The following is a 9,841-nucleotide window of genomic DNA, read 5'->3' as shown; positions in this document are numbered from 1 at the left end:
TGGTCGACGCTACAGAGCACTGAGCACCAGAACGACCAGACACAGGAACAGTTTCTTCCCTCAGGCAATCCATCTAATGAACAGCTGATAATAACTGTGGGACACACTACACTATTTATATTTATATACACTACACTTTTTATCCAACACACATACTTAGCGTACACGTAAATCTTTTGCACATAATATACATGTACATACATGGAACACACTATACTACTTATATTTATATTTATATACACATACACTTATTTATCCAACACACATACTTAGCGTACAGTTAAAATTTTTCCACATAATATACATGTACATACATAAATGCTCATTTTAATATACCTGCCATACATTGTCAATTTGTATATTGTCAATCCTTACCCACCTATTTGTATTTTTTTGTATTTTTTATTCCTTATTGTGTTTTTTGTTCTGTCGCTGTTATGTTGCACTGCGGAGCTCTGTCACGAAAACAAATTCCTCGTATGTGTGAACATACCTGGCAATAAAGCTCATTCTGATTCTGATTCTGATTCTGATAAATAGAACTTGCTGTATAAAGCAGAACGTCAAGGATTTTGGCTATTTTTGAATGAATACATCTACATTAGGGCTGTAAAATATATCAAATATCGATATGGACTAGTGTATATGAATATTAAAGTTAAAGGAGACTACAATTGTTCTACGTGTCTCTGGAAATGAGTGCTCAATATGTGCATTTTTGTCATTCCAATACACACGATGTTCGCAGTGTTTTCCCCCACGCCGACTCCGCCCTCGCCACGCCCCCAGCTATGACTAGATGCCGACTTTATCTATGGGAATTCTTAGGTATTGAATTTTAAGTGGTTGATAGTGACGTCATGCTGCTCTCGTCCAATAGCACAGGCCTAGTTTATGAATATGCATGCTGAAGCCTTCGTCGTAGTAGGGTTGGTCGATGGGCTGTCAGGTGCCGTGATTTCCCAGCAGCCCGGATGTAGCGCGCAGTCTCCAGCATCAGTCCCGGAGAATAACATGGCACGGACAACCACATAACATCACTCTTCCCGCCTCAACATTCCCGCGGGAGTGGAGCACATCGCTGACAGGACATGTGACGCGCTTCCCGCCGCAGCAGGTGAGGAATCTTCATCCGAATCTTTCCTAGCAACAAGCGGCCGCGCGATTGGACGTGAGTCGGCGCTTGTAACGCGGCGTGACGCTTAACGACTCTCATGCACGAGCCTAAAAGCTCGAGCGGCGCTGACAGTCGGATTCGCGACGCGAGCCCGAAACGACGCTTCCCGACGCGGCCTGAGGTGCGTCGCGCGCCGCTGTCCTCGGTGCTGAACTCGGCTCGAGCACGCGCATGATTAATTCATGAGTATGTGTGTGTGTGTGTGTGTGTGTGTGTGTGTGTGTGTCAGTGTGTGAGTGTGTGTGAGAGAGAGAGAGAGAGAGTGTGTGTGTGTGTGTGTGTGTGTGTGAGAGTGAGAGAGAGAGAGTGTGTGTGTGTGTGTGTGTGTGAGAGTGAGAGAGAGTGTGTGTGTGTGTGTGTGTTAGAGTGAGAGAGAGAGAGAGAGTGTGTGTGTGTGTGTGTGTGTGTGTGAGAGTGAGAGAGAGAGGGAGAGAGAGAGAGTGTGTGTGTGTGTGTGTGTGAGTGGAAGTGTGTTTGTGTGTGTGTCTTAGTGTGTGTGTGTACTTAAACATATTTTGGGGACAAAATTGTACCCAAAATTGAGCAAAACCTGAACAAATCACCAAAAACCTACATTTGTGGACATCCTCATTTGTAAAACTGGTATAAAAATAAAAATAAACTGAAATTCTAAAAATGCAGAAAGTGTTCTGTGAGAGGTAGGGGGTGGGCTTAGGTTAAAAAGTGTATAAATATCTGTATATATATATATATATATAAACCTAAATCCAGAAGAACTGTGGCCACGACAGACACCTTCCTGTACAGCTCCAGAACTGAGAGGAGATTCAGTGGGGATGCTTTTAAAAAATAATGTCATGAATAGATTTTATCGATTAATTTCTATGAACTAAACTCAGTTTCTGAAGCGTCTCGAGACACAGTTCTTCTGGAGTTTCAGTCTCTTCTGTTTCTTCATAAACACTGAACATACACGGCGTATTATTAACGTATAAAGCATAAATCTATATTCAGATTTCATGAGCACTTTGTCATTTGAAATGCAGATGTTGAGGATCTCGTCCGTCTGATGCTCATCATGTGTTCATCTGATGTTCGCATCATCTGATGAATATGATACATAGCTTTTTAATACACAGGAAATTCCCAACATTAAACAAATGACCTGCTCAGGATGTTAAAAAACGCTGACTCGTTAGGTGATGTGTTCTCATTAAAACTGTAAAGTCCGTTCTGAAGAAGTCCGTTATAAAGCTGTATCTTCACTGGATTCGATGATTATTTCTCTGTTCAGTCTGGTGTATCTAGCAGCTGTATTCAGGTCAGTGTCTTGATGTGTGTTTATATGGGCTCAGAAGCATCATCCGATTGGTCAGCTGCAGCGCTCCTTCATCCAATCAGGACGCAGGAGGAGGAATTCAGTGAGCTGCTCTCCATCACTTCCTCTGGACTTCAGGAAGATTAATCTATAATGTAACAAATGCATTGCTGAGTTGTTGGCTAATGCATTAAGTACAATTAATGTAAACTGTGAGTGTCTTTGCTGAAGCGAGCAGAGGTCAGAGGTCAGAGGTCAGACTCCAGTCAGTGTGTTCTTCAGTGAAGGCAGGAATCAGGATCCTGAGTCTGTTCTGTTGACTTATAAAGGGACGAGCAGCTCAGTAATCGTGCTTTAATGCTGCTGCTTCTGTCTGTAATTAAAGAGTGATTTATGATCAGCTGCTAGCGATGATGTAATAAAGTGCACAAACATTACTCTGAATCCTAAACACACATGCAACATAAAAACACATGATAGCAGCGTAGCAGAGGAGGACTGCAGATGTTTGTGAATGATGTGTACAGTGATCTCTGAGTGTTTGAACATCTGCAGGAGTTTATTCATAGTTCTGATGCTGCTGAAGTCAGGACAGCAGATCAAACAGTTCATTCGTTTGTCGTGGTGTTGTACCGTAGAGATCATGATTGAGTAAAGAATAAAGCTCAACAAAAGCACAGCGTCTGTTGCTGCTCAAGTTGTTTTTAAAGGTGCTGTATGTAATAACTTTGACTGTGCCAAAGCATAGAATACTGTAATCTGTTTGAAGATGTTTAGGACACATGCTAAGTTCACTGTCATGATCCTGCCATCTTGTTCTTGATTTTTCTCTTGTCTTGCGGCAGAATCATGACAGGCCCATGTTTTCATGTGCAGCACATGACCATTTGTTTGGCCATGTGCTTGCGTTGTCTCGTCATGTAACCCCGCCCCCTTGTGATCCTCGTTTTGTAATTATTAGCGTATCAGTTTCACCTGTTGTGTTCATTATTAGCCTCCATTTATAAACCCCTTGTGTTTCTCTGTCCTGGGTCGGTTCATTGCCAACTGTTGTAAATTGTGTCAGATGTTGTCAAGCTTTGTCACTGTCTAGCTAAATGATATCTCGCTATGAGTATTTTGTCTGGAGTTCTGTTCAACGTATAAAGTTAATTGTTTTGTTGTTAGTAACTGTTTAGTCATCGTCAGGTCTTAGTCAAGTCTTACTCAAGGCTTTTGCCTTTTGTCTTGTTTTGCCCCCTCGTGGGTTCTGTTTTCTGTTTTTGTCTACAATAAATCTTGTGAGAGCATTCTGTCTGCTTTTGGGTTCATCAACCTCCATCCACATAACATTCACGTTCTTCTTTCTATGAAAAGTTATTCTGCGTTCATATTTGTGTTCTGTGTCAATGTTTTGGTCTGTGTGACAGTTTAATAGTGTTTGATCAGGTTGGGTCATGATGCCAGTGAACACATCGGGTCAGAGATCACAGATTCTGATGAATTCAGATAATCAAAGTTATTTAATTAAGAATCAACACTCAAATAAAACTATTTCAGCCTGAAAACCTCTCTGTGTGTGTGTGTGTGTGTGAGAGAGTGAAAGTGTGTGTGTGAGTAGTGTGTGTGTGTGTGTGTGTGTGTAGTGTGTGTAGTATGTGTGTGTGTGTATGTGTGTGTGTGTGTGTGTGTAGTGTGTGTGTGTGTGTGTGTGTGTGTGTGTAGTATGTGTGTGTGTGTGTGTGTAGTGTGTGTGTGTGTAGTATGTGTGTGTTTGTGTGTGTGTGTGTAGTATGTGTGTGTGTGTAGTGTGTGTGTGTGTGTGTGTATGTGTGTGTGTGTGTGTGTGTGTGTGTAGTGTGTGTGTGTGTGTGTGTGTGTGTGTAGTGTGTGTAGTGTGTGTGTGTGTGTGAGAGTGTAAGTGTGTGTGTAGTGTGTGTGTGTGAGTGTGTGTGTGTGTGTAGTGTGTGTGTGTGTGTGTGTGTGTGTGTGTGTGTGTGTGTGTAGTGTGTGTAGTGTGTGTGTGTGTGTGAGAGTGTAAGTGTGTGTGTAGTGTGTGTGTGTGAGTGTGTGTGTGTGTGAGTGTGTGTGTGTGAGTGTGTGTGTGTGTGTGTGTGTGTGTGTGTGTGTGTGTGTGTGTGTGTGTAGTCTGTGTGTGTAGTATGTGTGTGTGTGTGTGTGTCAAAGTCAAAGTCAAGTCACCTTTATTTATATAGTGCTTTAAACAAAATAGATTGCGTCAAAGCAACTGAACAACATTCATTAGGAAAACAGTGTCAATAATGCAAAATGATAGTTAAAGGCAGTTCATCATTGGATTCAGTGATGTCATCTCTGTTCAGTTAAATAGTGTCTGTGCATTTATTTGCAATCAAGTCAACGATATCGCTGTAGATGAAGTGTCCCCAACTAAGCAAGCCAGAGGCGACAGCGGCCAGGAACCGAAACTCCATCGGTGACAGAATGGAGAAAAAAACCTTGGGAGAAACCAGGCTCAGTTGGGGGCCAGTTCTCCTCTGACCAGACGAAACCAGTAGTTCAATTCCAGACTGCAGCAAAGTCAGATTGTGCAGAAGAATCATCTGTTTCCTGTGGTCTTGTCCTGGTGCTCCTCTGAGACAAGGTCTTTACAGGGGATCTGTATCTGGGGCTCTAGTTGTCCTGGTCTCCGCTGTCTTTCAGGGATGTAGAGGTCATTTCTAGGTGCTGATCCAGCATCTGGTCTGGATACGTACTGGATCCGGGTGACTGCAGTGACCCTCTGATCTGGACACAGACTGGATCTGGTGGCTACGGTGACCTCGGAACAAGAGAGAAACAGACTAATATTAGCGTAGATGCCATTCTTCTAATGATGTAGCGAGTACATAGGTTGTTATGGGAAGTGTTTCCGGTTCCGGTTTACCTAATTAATGCAGCCTAAAAATCCTTTAACGGATTTGGATAATAAAAGCATATTAGTATGTTATGTGTATGCCAGGTTAAAGAGATGGGTCTTTAATCTAGATTTAAACTGCAAGAGTGTGTCTGCCTCCCGAACAATGTTAGGTAGGTTATTCCAGAGTTTAGGCGCCAAATAGGAAAAGGATCTGCCGCCTGCAGTTGATTTTGATATTCTAGGTATTATCAAATTGCCTGAGTTTTGAGAACGTAGCGGATGTAGAGGATTATAATGTAAAAGGAGCTCATTCAAATACTGAGGTGCTAAACCATTCAGGGCTTTATAAGTAATAAGCAATATTTTAAAATCTATTCGAAGTTTGAAAGGGAGCCAGTGCATAGCTAGAATATTTGCGTGGCATGGAGGCGATCAGTTTGTGGCACTGCTGAGGTGGTATGGAAATCCAGGTTTCTTTGAGATATGTGTGTGTAGTGTGTGTGTAGGGTGTATGTGTGTGTGTGTATGTGTGTGTGTAGTGTATGTGTGTGTGTGTGTGTGTGTGTGTAGTGTGTGTGTGTGTGTGTGTGTGTAGTATGTGTGTGTGTGTGTGTGTGTGTGTGTGTGGGGTGTGTGTGTGTGTGTGTGTGTGTGTGTAGTATGTGTGTGTGTGTGTGTGTAGTGTGTGTGTGTGTGTGTGTGTGTGTGTGTGTGTGTGTGTGTGTAGTGTGTGTGTGTGTAGTGTGTGTGTGTGTGTGTGTGTAGTATGTGTGTGTGTGTGTGTGTAGTGTGTGTGTGTGTGTGTGTGTGTAGTGTGTATGTGTGTGTGTGCGTGTGTGTGTGTGTAGTGTGTGTGTGTGTGTGTGTGTAGTGTGTGTGTGTGTGTGTAGTATGTGTGTGTGTGTGTGTGTGTGTACGTGTGTGTGTGTAGTATGTGTGTGTGTGTGTGTGTGTGTGTGTGTGTAGTGTGTATGTGTGTGTGTGTGTAGTGTGTGTGTGTGTGTGTGTAGTGTGTATGTGTGTGTGTGTGTGTGTGTGTGTGTAGTGTGTGTGTGTGTAGTGTGTGTAGTGTGTGTGTGTGTGTGTGTGTGTGTGTAGTATGTGTGTGTGTGTAGTGTGTATGTGTGTGTGTGTGTGTGTGTAGTATGTGTGTGTGTGTGTGTGTGTAGTGTGTGTGTGTGTGTGTGTGTGTGTAGTGTGTGTGTGTGTGTAGTGTGTGTGTGTGTGTGTGTAGTGTGTGTGTGTGTGTGTAGTGTGTGTGTGTGTGTGTGTGTGTGTAGTGTGTGTGTGTGTGTGTGTAGTGTGTGTGTGTGTGTGTAGTGTGTGTGTGTGTGTGTGTGTGTGTAGTGTGTGTGTGTGTGTGTGTAGTGTGTGTGTGTGTGTGTGTGTGTGTAGTGTGTGTGTGTGTGTGTAGTGTGTGTGTGTGTGTGTGTAGTATGTGTGTAGTGTGTGTGTGTGTGTGTGTGTGTGTGTAGTGTGTGTGTGTGTGTGTGTGTGTGTGTGTGTGTGTGTGTAGTGTGTGTGTGTGTAGTGTGTGTGTGTGTGTGTGTAGTATGTAGGCCAAACACCAGTGTAATGCGTGTTGGTGCGCTGTACTCCGGGCGAGTTACTCACAGCAGATGGTTGTATGAAATTAAAACGTGTTAAAAATAGCTGAATGCTGTGTGAAGGAGCAGAAGACACAGAGTGATTACAGTGATGATGAAGATGAGGAGGAGGAGGAGAGACAGGAAATGATCACATGTCCTGATCATGTGATGTATCTGATGGGAGCTGCTGCAGGGGCTGATGGGATTATTTACCCATAAACCCCCACCACATGCCAAGGTTAAACTGAAGTCATGTTCTTCCGCTGTATCAGACATTTGCTTGCATTTCGCAATATTACAAGACTGTCATCTCTAATATGAAATATTACACATTTAGCATTTCCCGCCGAACTCCGTTTGTAAGTCTTGTTCTGTCTCACTGGGGTCTTTTCCCAACTCTCATGTTTATTCTTCTCTTTTTCCTTCCTTCGTTCATGAGTGTGTTCCTCTGAAGCGTGCAGGTGTTAGCACTTACAGCCGTGTTCTGTGTGTGTGATGAAGATGAGGAAGATCTGAAGCACATTCACACGTGTGATGAGAGTCAAAGATCAGATCATCTGAACCTCTGCTTGTGCACTCACATCAGTTCTTTATGAACGTGTGCTAGCTGCTGTTTGACGTGTGTTTCTGTTGCTGACGTCACTCATGTGATTGAGTTACATCACTTCCTGCTTTAGTTACATCACTTCCTGCTGTCCTCACACCAGCTGAACACTGAACACTATCACACATGTAAATACTGAGATATGTGATGTGTTCTGTGGTCAGCTTGTTCTGCTGATGCTCCAGTCATCTCCTGTAGAGATTCAGAAGATCTCAGCTGTGTCTCAGACTCGTGTTGAGGTCCTCATGGGGACAGAAGCTTATAAATCATACAGAATTAGTTTTTTTGAGAAAGTAAAAATGCATGTTTCCTGTGAGGGTTAGGTGTAGGGCCATAGAATATACAGTTTGTACAGTATAAAAACCATTACACCTATGGGATGAACACACTTTACACACATACAAACGTGTGTGTGCGTGTGTTAGCGGAAGCATCTCTCTCTCTCTGTGTGTGTGTGTGTGTCAGTAACAGGAGGAGTGTGTCTCTGGTTGAGCGCGGTCAGAGCGTGTGGATTGTGGTTTGTTCTCGTCCTGCTGTTAATGACTCGTTCAGCAGATGAACATGTGTCCAGATTGGCTCCGGTATGAATCTGATTCCAGGTACGTGAGTCTTTCTGAAGTTCAGTCAGAAGATCTGCTGTGTCATGATGTGATCCTGTGATCAGATGCTTCTGAATAATCCCCATCGTGTACTCGAGCAGTCTCTTTATTAGCGCTGTGTTTAGTCTCAGTTCACGGTCTGGCTGGAGCAGATAGGACACAATATGAGAGAAACAAACTCAATCAGAGATGTGACAGCATCAGAGATCCAGCTGCTAAACTCAGAAACACTGAACAGAGACCGACTTCATCAGACAGGCCGTTATCACATGAAGAATGCTGTTCTGACATTATCAGCATCATATGAATACATCTTCACTTAATTAAAGCGTTAGTTCCTCCAGAAATCATCAAACCTCTGAGTTTCTTTCTTCTGTGGAACACTAAATATTTGGAAGAATGCTTGAAGAAGCAAACAACATTGGTCCCAATTGACTTGTATGATAAAAAACACTGAGACATTCCTTAAAATATCTTGATTTTTGTATGAAGAAGTCATACAGGATTTAATGATCTGTATCACAATTTATATTAGTTAGGCTAGTCGTTTTTGCTGTGGTATAAAGAATTGTGAAATTTAAATACTTATTTATTCATCATTAATTAATTCATTCACTCATTTGTAATGTATTTTTTAATTAATTTATTCATATATTTTGTATTCATGTTTGTGTTGATTTTTATTTATTTATTATTCATATTTATTTATGTATATTTATTTAGCTATTTATTTTATTCATATTTATTTATGTTTATTAATTATTTTATTCAAATTCTTGTGCATATTTTATTTATTTGTATTAATATTTATTTTTGTATTTTTATTTATTTATTTAATTTTTTCATATTTATTTATTTATCTATTAATTATTTTTTTATTCATTTATTTGTGTGTGTTTATTTATCTATTTATTTTTTATTCACATTTATTTGTGTATTTTTATTTATTTATTTAGTTACATTTTTATTCGTATTTATTTGCTTATTTTTTTCTTTTTTCATTCATATTTATTTGTATTTATTGATTTTCTTGTATTTATTTATGTATTTATTCATATTTATTTGTGTTTATTTATTTTATTTGTGGTGGATAGGGTGAATATTTTGGCAGTCTGTCAGCTGTGGATGGGGTGTGTTGGGGTGGTGTCCTGCAGCTGCGGGTCACTGCACAAGTGTGTGAGGAATGTGATGGTGTGTGTGACGTGTTTGTGAGCGTCTGCTGAGAATAGCTGGCCGGCGGTGTGTGTTCTGAGAGCAGGAAGCTGGTGAAGGTCCAGGATCTGTGTTTGCGCTGACAGATGGTGCGAGGACGAATGGATCCACGGGTCTCCAGCTGACGGTCAGTCGGGCCGCGGGGGGACTGGCACACACACACTGGGGCATTGTTTGGACTGATCTGCTGAAGACTCGTGAGTAAGAGCTCCAGCCGGACGCTCAGATTTATGTTCGGAGTCGCTCATTAGTTAGTCTGAATGTAGCTTTCACTGCATTGATCTGTTTGTTAGAGAAACATGTCAACTTCTGACTCCACCAATCACCTGAGTTTGGGGCGGGGCTATCCGTCTGACCAATGTCCAGTTTGTTTTGGTGACACAGAAAGGACACATTTCACTCTTGAAGACTTCTCCTGTCTGTGAATGCGTTCTTGTTTCTATGTTCTGTTCTTATGAAGGTCTGGCTGTAAGCCGTTTTGGATCACATTAATATAAAATTCATCTTTTGTTTGTCAGTGACGC

At 41.7% G+C, this 9,841-nt stretch overlaps 1 protein-coding gene across 4 annotated transcripts in view; it reads left to right on the top strand.

Annotated features, from left to right (window-relative positions):
* The first annotated feature begins 876 nt into the window (after positions 1-876).
* Positions 877-9,841, top strand: part of LOC132092018 (serine/threonine-protein kinase PAK 5-like) — a 54,010-nt gene continuing 45,045 nt past the window's right edge. For 2 of the 4 annotated variants that reach the window (XR_009422184.1, XM_059498068.1), the window contains exon 1: positions 877-1,117. The gene's annotated coding sequence lies outside the window, so the exon portion shown is untranslated. Of the gene's footprint in view, positions 1,118-9,258; positions 9,445-9,841 lie in introns of those variants that run through there. The other 2 variants (XM_059498070.1, XM_059498069.1) reach the window with 2 other exon arrangements.

Source organism: Carassius carassius, chromosome 18 (assembly GCF_963082965.1).
Source record: "Carassius carassius chromosome 18, fCarCar2.1, whole genome shotgun sequence".
Taxonomy (NCBI): Eukaryota; Metazoa; Chordata; class Actinopteri; order Cypriniformes; family Cyprinidae; genus Carassius; species Carassius carassius.
This window is presented reverse-complemented; position numbering and strand designations above follow the sequence as displayed.